The 19,747-nt window shown below is 39.1% G+C and overlaps 1 protein-coding gene and 1 non-coding gene across 2 annotated transcripts in view; both read left to right on the top strand.

Annotated features, from left to right (window-relative positions):
* Positions 1-19,747, top strand: part of Mcc (mutated in colorectal cancers) — a 592,098-nt gene that overhangs the window by 327,349 nt on the left and 245,002 nt on the right. The window lies entirely within an intron of this gene.
* On the top strand, positions 2,315-2,445 carry LOC111817099. Its single transcript, XR_002821369.1, has one exon. It is a non-coding gene; the product is annotated as a small nucleolar RNA SNORA70 (small nucleolar RNA).

A 19,747-nucleotide genomic window follows, 5' to 3' on the forward strand; every position in this document is an offset into this window, starting at 1 on the left:
TATATATATATATATTGTGTGTGTGTGTGTGTGTGTGTGACAGCATGTGATACGTTTCTTTCCATGCCTGGTTATTTCACTTAGCTGAATAGATGCTTTTCCATTCTACTTATGTGATAAATAACCCAATTTTCTTCTTTTTAAAGTCTGAATAGTAGCCTCTTATCTATCAGTGCATCACATTTTTTGTAATCCATGCATGTGCATCTGTTGATGGACATTCAGGCTGATTCTGTGTCTTGGCCATTGTGAGTGGTGCTGCAGTAAACATAGAAGTGCAGATGTCTCTTCTACATAATGTTTCCAGAAAATTTGGGCAAATACCCAGATGGATTACAGTTAATTTTTAGCAACTACACACTTTGAATTTGGGGGAATTAAAAAAAAGAAGAAAAACACAAAACAAAAAACCCTTAAACCTATAATTGTCTGAAAAGACAGTACTTTTTTGTATTCTAACTGTATCTCTAGGAAGCCAGGTAATCACGTAGCTCAACCTAAACAGGATGGTAGCAGATTGCATGTAGAAACAGGCGTGAGACTAGTGAGTGTGTCGTGCACACTGGTCTCATTAATTTTTTATCTTTTGCAACCTAAAGTTATTTTTCTAAAAATTATTTAGGTTAGTCTGTATTTTAAAATTCATTTGCAATGAAGAAACAAATAGCTTAAAAATCATAGTTAATTTTAAATATGGCAAATAGCAATAGATGTATCCCACATAAAACTCTACAAAGTTACTTAAGAGGATAAAAGTCCCAAGACCAAAAAGTTTGAAAACCCTCTGTGTAGGTGAACTTCTCTGTTTGAAGCAATTTTTTGTAGTTCAAGTCACTGATTCCTACTGCTACTCTTGACTTTGTATTGAATATAGGCCACGTTGAAAGATAATAATGGTTAATCAGCAGAATAATTCATCTTTGTCTTAGAGTCCTTTGTAGTTAAGTTTATACAGTTTGGTTGAGTTTTGACTTTTCCCAGATACACATATTTATCTGAATAAAATATAGCGTCTTGTGGGACCTATAGTAGCATCACACATATAAAATAGCTCACTTTAATTTTGATGAAAAGTAACGTTCTAGGAGTTGGATTCATCCTCAAGGGAAAAATAATAGTCCTGGGGCACTTTCCATCTCTTGCCCCCATCAAATTTAAGCTGATTACTAGAGATTAGGAAATAAAGTGGCTTCATAGCAGTCTTTGCAAATGACTTTTGAAACATATTAAGGGCAAACTGCTTTCCAGTTAATTTTGTTTTCGTTTGGTAAATGATAATGGGCCTATTAAATGATTTAGAGGTGGGAGGTGGAGTCTATTACCTGGCTTCCTGTATTTTCAAAGGCTGTTTTGTAGTCTATGAAATAGATTTGTGGGATTAGAAATCAGGGCTGATTGATTTTGAAGGACAGTCTTGATCCATGAATAATCTTTGGTACTTGGCCAGATGAAGAAGACGGCTATGTTCATTTCTTGACTGTTTAAATTAGGAGTCATCTGTAACAAGTATGAGATCTCACAAATGACAGAGAAAGGGGAAAAAGTGCATTTCTCTGTAATGGAGTCACTTTTGGTTTCTTTAGAGGTGGAGGAGTACTTTTCTAACAGAGAATTGATTTGTCTTCAATTTAAGAGAATTTAACAATAGTTGAGCTGTGTGTGTGTGTGTGTGTGTGTATGTCTTGCTTTTGCTATCGTAAATTACAAAATTGTGGGTGGGTTAAATGAAAACCTCTTTTAAACTTTTTACATATTCTGTATCTACAAGTAGATCACTTAAAGATCTTTTGATACTAGAATTTTAATGGATAACAAAAAGTGTAATTATGCTGTCCAACAGAGCAGTACAGATCTTTTTCTTGCAGTCTCTTAATTTACTGTCAAATTACTTGAAAAGTTTTAATTAGCTTAATTAAGTAAAGTGATAAGATATATTACTTTATGTATTTTATATGCATTCGCTCCTTGAGTCACAGCATTTAACAGGAGCATTTAAACTTAATTACTCCCTCTAAACCAGGCCCAGGTGTAAGGTACAAATCAGAACACTGGAGGTTAGTGTCATCAGGAACTAAAACTGCTTTAAAACTACCTGAATCCTTACGTGTATTTCTTCCACTTAAGAAAGTTTGTCTGTCAGATATTTTCACTGTCATGTACAGAAAGTACATTTTTTATATCATGATTCAGTATGCACATTTTTTTATCCTATTTTATTGCCTCATTGTATGTGGTGTACTTTGAGTTTAATTCCTGTAATTGGGAAACTCTTTCATTCACCACAGTGGTGAGATGGATATTCTCTTTCACTGAGCTTCATACCTGCTGGCTGGGCTCCCTTCGTAATGAGAGCCTGCTGTGTACTGGCTGCAAAATGCAGCTTCCTTGGTGGTGCGCATAGCCAGCTGCCTGAGTGGGTTCCCCCAAGAGACCTTGGAGACAGCTCTTTCTAATGGACATTCATAGTCCTAATCTCAGGCTGTTCCCAGTGTAGGCCCAAAATACCTGCATAACAAGGAATGTGTGATGAGGTCCCTTGCAGAGCCAAATTCAGAAGGTCTGCATCTCAAGGAAGTGGGGCTTTACCCCAGAAGAATCCAAGACATGTTGGTTCAGAAGCATTTTATCCTGAATGTCTGTAGGAACAAGTACATTCCCAATTAGCATCCCCATACAACTGGTAAGCCCAGTTCTGATGAGTGCTTCCATTCCTTTGTTTTTCTATTTCCTGTCTCAAATACACCAAAATGAAATCACCTCCAAAAATAACAACAGAAACTCCATACCTGATTAGTGTCATCAGATGCTCTGGCTTCCTGCTCTATGGAGAATGGAGAGAGCCAGTAAATTGCTGCTGGCACCATTCATGCATCTGTCCCCACCACCCCCTAACTGAAGTTGCCTGTCTTCAAATGTGTGCTAGGGAGGGTGCTTTCTACTCTCCCTCTAGGCCTGTATCTTATTAATGATCACTCTCTCTCATTATCTCCAGGCCTTCCCTTTTTGGGTACTGCTTCACAACACCCTTTAAATATATTTAAACTCACACATGTGGACTGTAACTACTTTTTGTATTTTCCCCATAGCTGCTTTATCGCTAGACTTTTTGAAGGGTTGTCTGTGCCTTCTGTTTTCTTTTATTTCAGCTCATTTCTGTCTCCTAACACAAAGACCTTGCCTTATTAAATCTGCTTCTTACTTCCTTTGTCATGTGCAATATCTGCTTTAGGTCAGATTCCTTTGAATGACTGTTCCTTTCTCTTGACCTTTCATTACCTAAGGTCCTTTGTCTTTGTAATCTCCTTTTCTTCTGTCTGCTCTTTCTCTATCTGGCTCTTTGTTGGTGAAGTGCATGAGGTTCTACTTTGAATTTGTTTTCCCATCTCTGTATACTCTGGAGATGTGCCCAGACTTGGTCAAAGCTTCTATGCTGATGCCCAAATCTGTTAGCAGCCTAAGCTCTGGTTCCATACATCTTACTTAGGATGACTGGAGGTGACACCTGTAAGCCTGTGATCTTAACTTTTTATTTTTTTAGCCCATAAATCTGTAGCTGATATATATATATATATATATATATATATATTTGTTGTTGCTGTATATTTCCATACCACTGATTTCCACAAATGTCCACTGACAAGTTAGAAAGGGAAAGGCAAAATGAGGTAAGTTTGTGACAGCTACTTGGTGTAGGAAGAGGGTTAATGGAGCATGATAAACAATTGACTTAGTCACTTTGACCTTCTGCTAGGTTGCTTACTCTTACAAAGATCGGAACTGAAGTTAGTTGACTACCTTAGAGAACTTGAGGGAGTGTAATCTGGTATGGGTTAATGCCTTTCACATATGAAACCTTGGCTTTCATGTATGAATCCCTGGTCTCAGAAGGCATAGCCATTTATTTTATTTATTTATTTATTTATTTATTGTGATATCAGGGATTGAGCTTGGGACCTTGCCTTTACCAGGCAGGTGCTTATGTCACTGAGCTACATCTCTGGTCAAAAGGCATACATAGCCTTTGATGCCAGGTATTTTTCATTCTTGTGTGTTCACAACATTTTTGCAACATCTGACATGATGATAGGTACTCATATAATGCTGTTAAATGAATGAACTATGTGTGGTGTTGTGAGGATAGGATTAAAATTAGTAAGGGTGATGGTATTGTCTGCCTATCATCTTCCATAGACCCTTGGAGGGAAGCAGGAATCCTTTAATGAGGAAATATTGTTGGTGTAGCTAAATAACATTCTTTTGAGTTAGAGCCTTCCACTTGGATTCTGTTTTTTCCGGGTGTGGTGAATTCCCAGAACAACAGCCACACCCAACCTAAAATGTAAATTGATTTAAGGCAAATATTGTTTTGGCTCATCTGTGCCATTGTTCAGTGAATAATTCACAGTTTAGTGGTGGGTACAATGTTAGTATGGCTGAATCAGGCCAAAACTGTGGTTTTGAATTTTAAAGATTTGCTAGGTTTTAAAATTTTATTAGATTGACCTAAAGTATTCCCTTTGCTAAGCTTGCATAGCATAGCCCCACACCCTGACAGCATGTTATGTTGTAAACTCTACCGCTACTTTAATGGGATCCAGGAGGGCAGATGTTGTGTCTTGTCAGTTCTGTATTCACCATAAGGGTTAGACCTGGATTGGGGCATTGCAAGTGTCTAAATGAAAAAACTATGTGGGACCCTACACAACATCACAGTCCTTTTGAGACTTAAGTGAAGATCCTTAGTGGCTTATTGTCCTGTGCAGCAGGAATCAGACTCAAACGGGGCTTCAGTGAAAATGAGAACTAATCTTTCAGTTAGCTATGCTTCCTGCCAACAACAGCAACACATAGCCAGCTGAACTCTTATACAGAGGCTTAATTTGTGACCTCAAAGAAAATCCACCCAGGGCATCTAGAGGCACTCATGGAAATCATTTTGGGATGTCTATACTCTAGTCCCATCTTTTTAAATATGTGACTTTTGTTGTTGATCATGAAATGAAAAAACAAAACAAAAAACCCAACCAAACAAACCAAAACAACAGGGAAGAGAAATGGGTAAAGCTTTTTTCTTCACAAGACCTGACCTATTTATTCATAAAGGAAGTCTCCCCAAAGGACCTTAGGTTATATCTTCTTAGTTCTGTGACCAAGATGCAAAGGAGTCTGGAAAAACCAAGTTAGCTCTGTTTTGTGTTAAGGTGTATAGTTGGGGCAGGTAAGGGAAAAGATTGTCATACTCAGTCATATGACATTGTAAACTCCTTGGTTGAATTTGCAGCCTTTTTCAAAGTGATACCAGAACATGAATAGACAGAAAGATGGAATTCTGGGTTACTGAAAGTGAGCCACTTGAAGGAAGCTATTCTAGGCACCTATGTCAAATACTCTCTGTGTTGGTCAGTTGCTTTGGATCATTTGCTTCATGTATGGATATTCTTACTCAGGCTTGTAATTCCTGAACTTTTTGGTGGCCAGTTTTTTTATGATGAAAGAAATACATGTCTTTCCATCAGCCCTACAAATTATTTTATCAATTATACAACTTTTTTGAATATTATGAACTGCTTTAGGACCTGCTGTACAGCTGTCACCCTAAAATTTTTTTTCTCTGTTATTCTTGGTATAATTCTGCTTTTTCTTGGATTTTACATTTTCCTTTTTCTTAGACTTATTTCTGATTTTGTTGGAATATTATTTTGAAGTAAGTTCAGAAAGAGGGCAAGTGCAATTTGAGCTTGTGCTTATTTGCCCTCATACTTATCTGCTAATTTGACTGGCTGTTAGCAGTGAAATTTTGAGTTCACTGTCACTTGAGTACACATTTCTCCTGAATTTTGTGCACTTTCGTGAGAATCACCACCATCCTCATTTATTTGGGTCAGTACCTGTGGGTTCTTCCAGTATAAAGACATGTTCTTCAGCTCTTGGAAATTCTTTCTTTCATTACTTTTCACCACCTTCTTGGCCCTTTTCTTTCTTTTCCTTTTTTTCTTTCCTTCTTTTTTTTAAATACATTCAAGTAGTTCATGTTAGGCCCTCGTACTAAAACTGTCTTATGAAACATTTTCCTTTTTTTCTCTTTTTGTACGTGGTTTTCTGGGAATTTTATGATCCTTTTTCTCCTGTCCATTTTACTTTTAGAGTCCAAAGCCCCCAAATTTTAATTGTAATATCATCTTTTCCTTTTCATGATGTCATTATTTCATATATGTATCATGGATTTTTCTAATGTCTTTGAATACATATTTTTGTCCCCACTGAAATTCCCTTTGACTTTATCAGTGTCCTTTCTTTGTTTATCCTGTATCCTTGCTTGTCCTTCCCAGGAAGTATTTTCAAGTGTTGAAATTAAATGTGTAATACATAAAAAACAGGTTTCTTTCTGTCCATATGAAGGAAGCAGAACATGTTGAGGCTCCCCCCCACCCCCACCCCCAGACACGAGAATTCCCCACCGAGGATGCCAGACCACTTGGCAGGTGGTGGATGTCTGCTGCTGCCCTTATAAACTGAGGAAGGAGCATTGGGCTGCACCCCACTCTGAAGACATGTTGCGCAGCCTCCTTCATTTCTAAATTTCTTACCTTAGATCCTGCCAACTTGCAACTTGGTATTTGTCTTCTCCATGTGTACCCGGCTCTCTGTGGTTTTTCATGCTCTCAGCTCACTTATTAAAGTCTTTAGTAGTTGTAGTGAGTTGGGAAAAGGAAAGGCCTAGAAGCCCAGGGGTATTGCATTTAGTAAAAAGTAAGTTTGAGAAAGTTAAAAATGGCTTAAAATATCCAGAAGGCACAGAAGGAAATGCAGAAGAAACTAAGCCTTGCTTGTACCCAGTCTCCATGTCTTCCAGTTTGCCTCCCAGAGGCAGCCACTATTAGCAGTTCACTGCTTACTTCCAAGAGTTTATGCTATGCATATTTAAGGAAAAAGTCACTTTGGCAGTTTGTATAGTATGGACTAGGGTTGCAGTAAATTAGGGACAACTGGAGCCTGGGTTGCCATGCCTGTACTGGTACAGGCAATAGGTAGGATCTGTACCAAGCTTACACAATGGGAGTGAGCATTTAGAAAGCTTGCTGGAGATCATTTCAGGAAGAAGCAGGATATAGCCATTGGTGAGGTGCTGGTGGGATGTTACAGCAAGAGCGTTGTGGTAAGAGAGTAGGCTTCTCTGCTGACTTTTTTAGTGGACAGCATGGAATCTCTCTAGCCTTAACCTGCTAACATTGCATGGACTCTGAATGCTTTGATTGTTCCTATGTGGATGAAGCATTAATGATTTGCCATTTTATGTTCCCCTTTTGCTCATCCTCTCAGGCCACCAGAGGTTTTTGACCCTGACAATCTAAAGCAGTTCTTATAGTAGTACTGACTATGCATTATTTCTACTCTTGTAGAGGAAAAGTGCAACACTGCAAACTCAGCAATTGCAGCATGCTGATGGACTATCTGGCTGGGCACAACAATGTTTTGCTTGCTTTCAAATAAATATTTTAAAAATTTTGTATTTTCCCTAAATGCTAGGTTCATCACTTTTCTTGAAAACTCATAAATCTGGCAAAACTGGCTAGGTTTTCCTCTGTGAGGGGATTGGCTAGGCCTAAACAACTGTCACTTCCTGGAGACTAGCTATACTTCCTCACGTGGCCTCAGTTCTCCAGTTAGGCTACATCTGTTCACTCCTGCCCTCTTATGTCAGTTATAGCTAGGCCCTTCTAGTCCTCTGTTGCTACCTTGGCTAGGGAGACCCTGCTGTAAAAGGTTCCAGACCATCACAGAACTGTCTCTACTTTGAGTCAAATGGAAATTTTAATGTTAACAGCTGAAATTTATTTTATTATTTATTTATTTTTTGGTGGAACCAGGGATTGAACTCAGACCCTTCCTTGCACTTGCCAGGCAAGTGCTTACTCTACTGAGCCATCTCCCTGGCCCAACAGCTGAAATTTAATCTAAGCAGCAGCGTTTTGTTTAAAAAGAAAGAATAAAAAAAAAGTAGGTAGTACTGATTAAAAATTAAGGAAGAGAATACCTTTCAGCTTGGCCAGACTGATTTTGTGGCTGGCATGCCTATCATTCACAAAGGTGGTAATGTGACAACTGGACACTCCTCCTGAAGTTTAGGGCTGATATTGATTAACTTTATTTTCTTTAGAACATTAATGATTAGTTAACAGGTAGTAAACTACAGCTGAAACAAATTGTACTGATTGAATTGTTAAAGCTGTGCTATTGAAAAGCCTTCTGGATGAATTCTCTGCCCCTTAAGTCAGTATGGCAAAGCTATGAACCCTTTGTGCAACAAGCAGTTGGAGAGAACAGTGTTGGTTGAGATAGTTGGAACGATGTGTACTAAATTTACATGTTTTGGGGGCCATGTTTTTCTATGGCCACCCTCACGAGCTCCCTCTGTGCGTGTAAATCGACCTTGGACTGACCCCAAGAGCCCAGTCATTAGAACTTAGGAAGCAGAGGGGGTAGTATTGCACATGCTTGGAACGCAGCCCACTGCAGTTCCGTGTTAGCTGCCTTCGCCTTCAGTTGTGAGTCACTGAACATTTGATCTGAATTCCCCACACCACTTGCATAAACATTTCTGTGCACTTCTCAGGAAGCGTATGACATAACTTTGTGATTGATGTTAAGATTCCAATAGCCAGAAGACAGGATCACAGAGAAGGACTGGAAGCCTAAGTAACTTCAGAAGAAGTATTTGTAAAAGAACTTGTCTCAGCATGAAAAAAAAAAAAAAAAAAAAAAACCAAAACAGATGTAGGGAGGCAGTGTGCTGTGGGGTACGAGAAACAGGGTGTAATCCCAGCTCTGTCTCTTATGTTGGGTGTCCTTTGGGCTTCCTACATCCCTTTCCTTTTGTGTAAACTAAGGAGCTTGCACTAGACTATCTTCCAAGCAGTTTTCCCATTTCTGACATCTGAACACTTACTCTTGTCATTTTCACTTGAGAGATTAAGGTTGCTAGGAAAGACACTTCTCACTGACTCTGTCATCAGAGGTTGATGGGTATTCCCTTCTCCCTTAACATAATGACAGAATGTCCTGTGTAACATAAGACATTACTGAGCTCTCACTCACCGTCTTTGAAGTTCTGTTATATACCACTCCTCTTTGAGACCCTAAGGGGAAGCAAGCTTGGCCTTAAGGGGAGATAAGTTTTTCTTTTTTTTTTTTTTTCTTTTTTATTTATTTATTTTTTTTTTTGAGATAAGTTTTTCTTCCTTGATTTTGTCTGGGTTTCAGTAGGCCAGGAAAGTTCTCTCCTTCCAGATGGTTCTTATTTGGTGGTGTTTCCTGAAATTCTGCAATATATGTATTACCTTTTTCTTGCCAGCTTTTTGAAGGCTGCATTGGAGTTTGAAGAAAGTAGGAATATACAAACTTAAAATCACAGAATAACACCTGGATGAGGTGATAGCCCATGGGTATCCAAGTAAGTGCTATATTGAATTCTATCTTCAGTTACTTCTGCCTGGGTAAGTATGAAATTATAAAAATAAATTTTATAACCAGATAAAGTACATATATAAAGGAGTATAAGAAATGGTCTGCCTGTTTTCTAAATTTGCTTAGCATTGTGACCATGTTCAGCCTTCTAAATGCCAAAAGGGACGAGACAGATCAGGTCTGGTTGATCTAATTCATTCATCACGAAAGGTCTGAAATGCCAAAGTTTAGTATAGCAGATGATAAAACCAAAGGCTTGAAGGTGAAGAGTGACACCAGAGTCAAGAATCCTGGATAAGAGACTCTGAAGGCCACCTTGGTCCTCCCCAGTCTAGGTGGAGCAAGTGGAAAGTGAGATGGAGCGTGCTCTGGTTCTCTCTGCCCTGACACCCAGCGTGACCCATGTGCTGTACATGCTCTGAACAGGCTTGGAGACAGTGGACTATCCACTTTTATGGGGGTGGACCACGAAGCAGGGAGAAAGCTGCAAAGGAGAGCAAGTAACAAAGGGAAGAGCAGCTAGGAGCAGGCTGGAAAACATGGGACCAGATCATAGCTGGACTGTTTGGGTTTGGTAGATAGTTAAGGAAATCTTGTCTCTGGAGAGAGCTAGGAAGGAAAATAATAAACTTAGCCTTGGACAGTGAGGAGATGGGGCCATTAAGAATGGTTTTCCTTCTGACTTACCTCAATGATGTTAGGGGATGTCCCTGTCCCCTGTGTCTCTGCTAACCTCCCGAGCTTTTTGTGTTTTATTTGGTCCTAAGTGGAACTTTATATTATGATCGATATCTTAGAAGTGGAATGATTTTTGTAGAGTAAACAAAAGGGCCTCAGCTCCTTTCCCCATCAGTTCACCATTTCCTTTCTGAGTCCACTGAGATTGTGGGATCCAGTCAGGCACTTATCTGATTGGGGGGAGGGAGAGATTAATGGAGAGACTGTAGCTCAGGCACTAAGAGTCTTAGTGTTGTTCTGTCCTGTTCCTAGTGTACAAAACCTTTTTATATCAAAACCTTTTATCTCACTGTTATTATGGGGTAAGAGGGTGAAAAGAACTTTGGCATTTTGGATATTTCTTGATGAATGAATTGGATCAACCAGACCTGATCGGTCTCTTCCCTTTTGGCATTTAGAAGGCTGAACATAGTCACAATGCTAAGCAAATTTAGAAAACAGGCAGACCATTTCTTATGCCCTTTTATATATGTACTTTATAAAATTTATCTTTATAATTTCATATTTACCCAGGCAGGAATGACTGAAGATGAAATTAAATATAGCACTTGCTTAGATACCCATGGACTTATCACCTCATCCAGTGCATTATTCTGTGTTCATTTACTTGGATTCCTTGGGTAATCTACTATCTTACCTCCTTTTGTATGTACTTTCTTTGCTTTTAGTCTTTTCTTAAAGGTTTTTACTTATCTGCCTAACTTTCATACTTCTTTCAGCCTCAGTTATAAGGTATACTTCAGGTTAAATTTTTTTATTTTTTTCTGAGACAGGTTCCATGTTACCCAGGCTGGTCTCAAACTACTGGGCCCAAATGACACTCCTGCCTCAGCCTTCCAAGTTCATAAGCACTGTAGACACATACCAACGTACTCAGCCTTGAGTTCTGGGACTCCATCGATGTCTCATTCACCCTCAGGGGTTGGGTCTTAGTTCTGAGTAATTCCCAGCACTATACTTGGTGTCTTTTGTAGGGCTTTAGTTCAGCATTGACTTCTACTTATTTTCATAGGTGATCACGCCCTACCCTGTAGTTGCCTATCCAGGAGTCCTGAGCCTGCTCTCTGGACATGGTGACACCATTCTTCCACACATACCTGTAGATCTGGAGCCTTGATTTTCCAGTTGATGTGGCCTTTTTTTGGCCGCAGACTATTTAAGAATAAAGGCAGAAGGAAGTCAGCTGAGTGAAGATTGCCTCTGAAAGTCACAGAGAACCCTGCCAAGTGTGTGTGTGTGTGTGTGTGTGTGTGTGTGTCTGTCTGTCTGTCTGTCTGTCTGTCTGTCTGTCTCTCCCTCTCTCTTTTGCTGTCTTTTTTTTTTTGCAGTACTGGGTATTGAACTCAGGAACCTGTGCTTGCCAGGTAGGCACTTATTTTACTGAGCTATCTCCCCAGCCAGACATGTCTCTTATTCTCCCTGGCCTTATCCTTTAATATGGAGAGGTCTGGTTTATGCCCTCTGAAGCCATTTTCCAAGTCCTAAATGTTATGCACATAACTCCAGTGATTGGATTTATTGTTGTTTATTTTCTTTCTTTCTTTTTTTTTTGGCGGTACTGGGGATTATTTTGGAGACAGGATCTCACGATGTAGCCCAGGCAGGCCTCACACTCATTGTAATCCTCATGCCTCAGACTCCCAAGTGCTAGGATCACAAGCAGGAAGCTCCATGCCGGGCTTTTTCAAATGATTGGATTTGGAAACACTGCAGTTTCTTTTTGCCCCTTCATGATGATTAAGTAGTATAGAGTGGTTTACAGGTGTAATGCATAATTTAATGAAGATAGCACAGAATTCACAGAATAAAGTAGTAGAATTTTTCTTAAATATAATCAGAGAAAGTAACAAGACAGCTTTAAAAAATAATTAAAAAGCTGACAACTGGAGGACAAAATATATTATCTCATATTAGGATTCATTTACTCGGCGTGTAGCCTTTCTCTATATCAAGGATAAAATTAGAGTTTTTTCTTTCCATCCCTCCAAATTTCTGCTTGAAGTGGCAAATAACAAGCACCTACCAAAAGGTCACTGGAACTTCCTATTCTAGAATTTAAATCTACCCTGCATGTCCCCACACCCCAAGTCTGGAAGGTATTGTTGAATTCCCTTAAGTTATACAGCATAACATCACTGCCCCTCTTTCAGTTGGGCTAAATTTTTGCCTTTATATCACTCTTCCTCTATGTCCAATTGGGATTTTTTTTTTTTTTTTTTTTTTTTTTTTTTTTTTTTATTGAAGTACTGGACATTTTTTTTTTTTTGTACTTGAAATCAAATTCAGGACCTGATGGTTGCCAGGCAGGCACTTGTGTTAGTGAGCTATATCCTTTCCTTCCTCTTCTCCACTCTCCAGGAGATTTAAATTTTCACAAGTAGTTGCTTTTGGGAGAATGAGTTTTTAAAGTTAGCTATTTACAAAATACCTCACTGAATAGGGATCTTACTTTACTAAATCTCCTTTTGAGGAGAAGAGTATAGAAAGACATTTTGACTGCCTTTGGAACCCTAAAACTTTTGGAATTGGAATTGTTTGGTGGAATCTTGAGTTTCTGGCAAATGTTATTCTCCTGTTTATCAGATTCTCTGCTAGTAAACCACCTTGTATAACTAAATTTAAACGTCTCTCTTTTCTATCAAGACTTCATTCTTTTTTGTTCCCCATTTTGCCCCTGGGAAATATTTTTGGCTAGGATCTTATCTCAAGGCTTTTTCACAAGATCTTTTTTAAACCTCTGAAGTAACACTGTTCTCCTTGACCTTGGTGTCGTGTGAAGCCCAGACTTGAGACATTTTTTGATCCCATTAGATGCTGATTACATTGTTGGCCCTTACTCCTAGTGACTTTTTTCTTTTCAAAGTGGCAGTAGCTGAGATTGAGTGGGTTTTAAATTATCTCAGTAGAAATTCTTTATGGCTTGGATACCTTTGGATTTTCATCATTTTAGGGAGGGGATAAAGATGAGAGGAAATAGAAGTATGAAAGTTTGTGAGACATTTGTTACTGAAACTGAGAAGCTGAAAACTGAGAAGCTGTACATCCCCTAGGAGGGTTGTACAGTGATAGCACAGTTAGAAAATTAACTGCTTAAAGAGTTTTGTTTCTTAGCACTGGATTCCAAACCAAGCATGATCATGTATGTCATGGTGGCATATTTCTTGTTGACTCTTTACCCATGGTTGCTCCAAAAATATGGTGGCAAAAATGGAAATCTCTGTTTACCCTTCCCTCTGACTAGATTGCTGATAGTTTTTGGAAATTAATGTAAAATGTTCACTTGGGTTACACAAAAAATCTAGATGTTTGAAGAACATAGAGAATATAAAGAGGTTTTTTTTTTTTTTTAACTTTTTCCTCAAGGTTATGTTGAACCACTGTTGAAAAAAAGTTATTCCTTTTTATGTACTTTCTAGATGGTATGTTCTCACAGGTTTGTGTAGTTTTGAACCCACACCGACTTCTCAGTATTAATTTTCATATACTTGTAGACAGCACTGCTCCTTGAACAATAATAGGAAGCAGATTTTATAACATTTGCTGCCATAACGAGTTTTCTTTTCATATATATTTGGGCAGTATTTATTTATTTATATGAATATATATATCTGGTGTTTGGAAGAGTGCAACATTATTTTCCTAATTATAGTACTTTAGGGTGGCACCTCTTCCTGTTGTTTAGCTGTCTTTACGACAGTAAAATGCAGAGTGAAATCATCTCTCTAGGGGAGAGTAGATAGGGATTTGCACTGGTTTTATTTCCTTCATTTTGGAACCTGACATTTTATCTTAAGACTAAATAAATTCTCAGTCATGAGAGATACTCCTAGTATCCAAATGTTGTATTTGAAAATGTTATTTAAAGGATTCTTTAAAAGCTGAGATTCCTAAAGTTTCATAATGTATAAGCTAAACTTCAGAGCACATGTTAAACACATTCTTCTTCCAATTCCAGAGATTATATCAAGTATTATATAATTTGGAATGTTTCCTTCATTTCCTCAAAGTATAACTCCTGGAAAATTAAATCAAAATTTTTGCTGCTATAGGCTTAAAGTCTACTTGTAGAGGATATAGTATATTTATTCTATATGTTACATGGAAATGTAGATGACCATTCTATATGTTGTTAAAAAGTTTATCAGTAAGTTAGCCCAAAACTTGTATTCACATTACATAACCTATTTAAGGGTGACATAAGCCTGTTTCTATTTAAACATTCATTTATTAGATAAGCTTTATCTCTTGGAATCAATTCTTCAGCATTAGATCATTTTAGTATTTCTATATGTACTTCCTAGAGAACATCTTAACCAGATTTTACCCTGGCTTCTTCAGGTTGCTCAGAAGGTTTACTTTGTGTGTTTATTCTGCCTGAGAGTAGATTGTTGTCTGTTTACTGTTGCTAGGTGTATAACTTTAATCGTGCTTCACTCCATTGCATAGCACCATGAACTGAATTTGATTCTGGGTCAAGTGGGCGTTGGATAGATGAGAGAGGTAGGAAAATGTTGTAGAGCTGGCAGCAAGGAAAGTCAGAAAGAAATGATGGCCGTGCTGACAATTCCATGTTGTCAGCTGGCTAGAACATGGGATGAGAGGAGCACAGCTCTGGGATCCAGGCCCAGTGAGCCAGGGACAACTTTCCAGGCTTGAATGCTAGGCTGGGAGTGAGTACTATAGTTCAAGAGCCAATAGCAAATTTTAAACAAAAAAGGGGCAAAAATAGTACTTTTGAATTATTTTCCGGAAATCAAGGTTTGCCTCTCATGAGTAGCCCATAGCCACTGAAGTTTTGTTGTCACATGAGTTAAAAAAAAATTAAAAAATAAAACAATGCTGTGCTGGCCCCATTCCTAGACGCACTGAGCCGGCCACTGAGTCCAGGCATGGTGCTGCATGTCTGTAATCCCAGCACCGTGGAGGCTGAAAACAGGATCACTATGAGTCTGAGCTGCTTAGTGAAACCTGTACCAAATACATAGAAAACAAGCAAACAAAAACAAAAACACAGACTTTACTATCCATTTATGTGCATATTTTGACTCATTGCATTGCTGGTATAAATGCAGTAAAATTCTAAACCATGCCCATACCTGATATTAACTCATTAAAAAAGGAAGGAAAAAAACCAAGAAAGCAATTGACAGCACAGCTAGTTTTAGACCTGAGGTTTTGGAATATACTGATTACAAGATACAGGAAGGCATAGTGTTGGTTTCAGAACTCCGTAAACCAGTTACCTTGGATGTTTTTTGCTTAAACACTTTCAAATTAGTAGTCTGAGAAGAATAAAAGACTTTCTTTATGGGACATTTCAGTGTGAACTGGGTTTGTTTGATGGTCTGAGTCCCAGCAGAGAGTGTAAACTCTTCTTCTGGTTCCTGTAACCCAGCATTTTTATTCATTGTAATATTCTATGGCCCATGTTACTTTTGTTAAGTTCCAGGTTTGCTTTCTGAATTTTCCACAACAAATGGTTTTATATTCTTTTGGAGAGATTGTAGAGAATGACTTTCTGAAATAACCTCACCTGAGAAAACATGATTCCTGAAGGTCTTTAACCTGTGAGTTGGGTTATGCTTTTATGGTCATGCCACTTCCGGCTCCTCTCGAAAGTCAAAGGGACCATGAAAAGTGTTGTAGTTAGAGGTTTGCAAGGGAAACAATTATATACAGGACACATAACTTATAGAATTATTTTATAATAGTTACCCAAAGGGTCATATACAAAAAGAGTACAGGAAATCTCTCCATACACTATAGACCAGAGAATTCAGTTGAGGTCCTGGATCCCATGGTAATGTTCTGCATGAGTCCAGCTGAAGACCTAGAGCCCATAAAAGTACTCCCATAAGTCCAACTGGAGACCAAGAACCTACGACAGTGTCTCGTCCAGGCCTGTTTCATGGATCTGTGCTGGAAAGGCCCAAAGGTCAGTAGTGGAAGCTAGAAAGTCTGTGCCAGCAGGATGAAGGAACTATGCCAGCAAGCCAAGGGATTTGCACAGGAGCCAGGAAGCGATACCAAAAGTAAGAACCAGAGCTTCCTCAAAAGGTACCACAGCCACTCTCAACAACAAGGTTCGAACTCCTCCTGTGATAAGAACAGTTGAGTTTATATCAGGAAAGCCAGCTCAACAAGCTTCTCCAGGAGACCGAACAGTGAACCATCAGGACCAGAACTCCCCTAAAGTGAATCGCAACTATTCCCGGCAACAGGGTCCTGAGCTCCTCTGACAATGAGAACGGCTGAATTCATCAGGAAAGTCAGTATCACAAGCTCCTCCAGAAAAACCAACAGCTCCCTACAGCTTCTCTTCTACAGTTCAGTCTCTTATGCTGCCGGCAACGACCTTCAGGTGGGCCTCCCACACCCAGTACCCTGCTGGTTCGGTTCAGCTGGGTGTTACAAATTGACCACAGGCTGGCAGTCCACCACAAAGGAGTAAATATTTTTGACCAATTCAGGATATCAAGACAGCCATGACAACACAACTAAAGACACTCATGGAAGAGGACTTCCAGAATTGCTTCAGAAAGTGACAAGAATAAGTATATTTGGGGCAGAGGAGAATGAATAGCAATGTCATTTAGTGTGATACTTTTAAAAAAATTTAAACATTCACCGTATTTTTCTGTCATACCTCACACTTTGCATATTATTCCCCTACCAAGTGTAGCTTTGTTAGGAGATAAGATTAGCATCAGAAAGGAGTTCTAGACAATGCAAAAGTTTAAGTGTGGTTTTTGAGATGAAGACTTTTCTTTTTATACTACATTATTTGACTTGGTCTCTTTCTTTTCTGTTGGAGGAATTCTTCAAATATGTTGTGGGTTTTGGTCATCTGTTCTTCTTCCTGTAAGCCTATTTTGTCTTCCCAAAGGAGACTTTCCAATCTGTTTTAGAGGTACTTTCTTGGCTTCCAATATTTGAGGAAACGAAAGAAAATAGCGTAAACATGGCTAGGATTTTTTAAAATGTATTTGGTTGTTATAGGGTCTCACTATGCAGCTTAGACTCGTAGTGATCCTCCTGTCTTCAGCCTCCCTAACGCTGGGATTACAGGCATAAGGCATTACACCTGGACTCTGTGTCTGGCTCCAGCCAGCCCTAGTGGCAGGGCTGGTGCAGCATGTGGTGGTGGGGATTGAACCGCAGTCCCTGTACTTGCCTAAACTTGCCTAAGCAGGCACTTTAGTCCACTGAGCTATCTCACCAGCCCCCAGTATGGCTATGATTTGGATGGTGTTTCTCCCCTAAGGACTGTTTTGGAGGCTTGTTTCTGAGCAGTGTGGAGGTTGGGGGACCTTTGAGGGGTGGGACTAGTGGGAGGTGATTGGGTTATTGGATTGTACCCTCTGAGAGGATGGAAGTAGTTTTCCTGGGATGTCAGTCACTTCTTGAGAGGACTGTTAAACAGAAAAGATGGACTATTTCCTAGACTTGCTCCTTCGGTAGTGTGATCTCTGTCTCTCATACATGTACTGATGCCATTATCACACCATCACTACCAAGTCCTTCCTCAGAGCTAACCTGATGCTGTTATCATGCCTTTCAACCTCTAGAACTATAATCTAAATAAACCTCTTTCTATAAGTAGCCACCCTCAGTTATAGCAACTGACAACTAATGCCAAGTCGTATAGTTCAGGTTGCATATTTTATTTAATACGTTTTTGTTCATTCTAAGTGTTTGGTGCCTGATTTCTGTGATATTCAGCCCCACCTTATCCAGATTTTTTTCTGTTCTGTGGTTAATAAAGAGGCAGAGATAATAACCCTACATGATGAGTTAAGGCAGAGACCTAAGAGTCTTAATTTTTCTCTAAATTGAAAATTAGTGGGGCCGGGGAGATAGCTCAGTGGAATAAGTGCTTCCCTGGCAAGTGCAAGGGCCTGAGTTCAATCCCCGGTTCCGTGTAAAAAAAAAAAAAAGGAAAAGAAAATTAGTTTTCAGTCTCATGTCTCACCCTTGTATTTTGTGGTGCATAGTTTCTCCGAATCTAAGCCTATGGGTTTCTGTGAGAGCAAAGTATTTTTCTTTATACATTATGCCTAGGTTCTTTTCAGCTATAAATCTTGAGGGAGTTATATCAGCCATCATTTTTGTTTTTGTCCTCCCAAAATAATTCCTCTACCACCTTCCTCTGTAATTCTTTTTTTTTTGGACTGGTTCAGCCTGCCCTGAGGGCAGGGCTGGCATGGCATATGGTTCTGGGGATTGAACCATGGTCCCCTGTGCCTGCCTAAGCTTGCCTAAGCATGCACTTTAGACCGCTGAGCTGTCTTGCTGGGTCCTTCCTCTGTATTCTTTTGCCTTCATGTGTACATCTTTTTTTCTGCCATTGCTTTAGTGGATGTTGGAAAAGAGAAGTGAATAATATATGACCAATTTGCTTCATTTAACTAGGGGCTTATATTATCACACTTCAGAGAAAAGACTGTAAATTAGTTAATATGTCATATGCCATATAGCCCAGTCTTTTTTTTTTTTTTTTTTTGGTGGAACCAGGTGTTGAACTGAGGCCCTTGCGCTTGCCAGGCAAGTACTTATTCCACTGAGCCATCTCCCTGGCCCCTAGCCCAGTCTTATTCTGAAACCAAAGTTATTTTTAGATGGTTTATGGGTGATATATTGACATTACTCAGATTATAATTCAGTTTATTAACTGTACCTAAAAGTCATGGCACTTGAGTGCAGAGGAACAGTGTTGTGATGTGGAACGAGAGTACCCTTTTGCCTAATCCCAGTGTTCTGAGTGAAATTACTTCTTCCCCCTCAAGATGTTTCTTACTATAGGAATAAGAGTCTGCTCTCAGAAGTCTCTTCGTAGATTAACAGTCTGTGATTCTTGGTGAAAGCAACTGAAGAGAAGGAGAGATTGTATAAAAGCCATTTACCTCTCACTTGGTGTTTTTAATCTAGACCTGGAGACTCACAAGTTGGTAGCCATTGGAATCTCTGTATAGTCTTTTTCTATGTTGTTTGTAAAGTGGAACATGGGTGTGGTCCAGGCCTCAGTCCTGATCCTGATGCTTTGGTTCCTGGGGCATAGATTCTGTTTCACCTCTAATGCAAACTCCTTTTTGTTGGTTTGATATGTTAATGGAGTGCACTAAATTGTCCAGTTCTTTTTATGAAGTGTAGGCTGTGTGTCTAGAAACACTTTGACATTAGACTCTTTGAGGAAGGGAAATGTGACATCTAAGCAATTTACATTAAAACATCCTCCTGGTAAAGAGCCACACTGATCTAGTAAACAAGCCAGAGAAAAGTGGAGTAGATTCTGTATCGTTAAGTTTACATAAATTAGAGGCTGGACATCATAGATCATGAGATATACTTACGTTCCGTTGACTTGAGAGAGCTAGACATATTTAGTCTCACAGGCTTACAGACATATCTGTCATAAGCAGATCATTTCAATATGGTCTGTGTTTTAGGATTATTTTAGTTAAATCTTAAAAACCTCTTTCAAAAGAGATTTTAGGAGGTCTGCCCTTTAGCTCAGTTCTTTAAGTGGCTGCTTCAACAAAGCAGT

The sequence above is a fragment of the Octodon degus genome, unplaced genomic scaffold (assembly GCF_000260255.1).
Source record: "Octodon degus isolate 3935 unplaced genomic scaffold, OctDeg1.0 scaffold00048, whole genome shotgun sequence".
Classification (NCBI taxonomy): Eukaryota; Metazoa; Chordata; class Mammalia; order Rodentia; family Octodontidae; genus Octodon; species Octodon degus.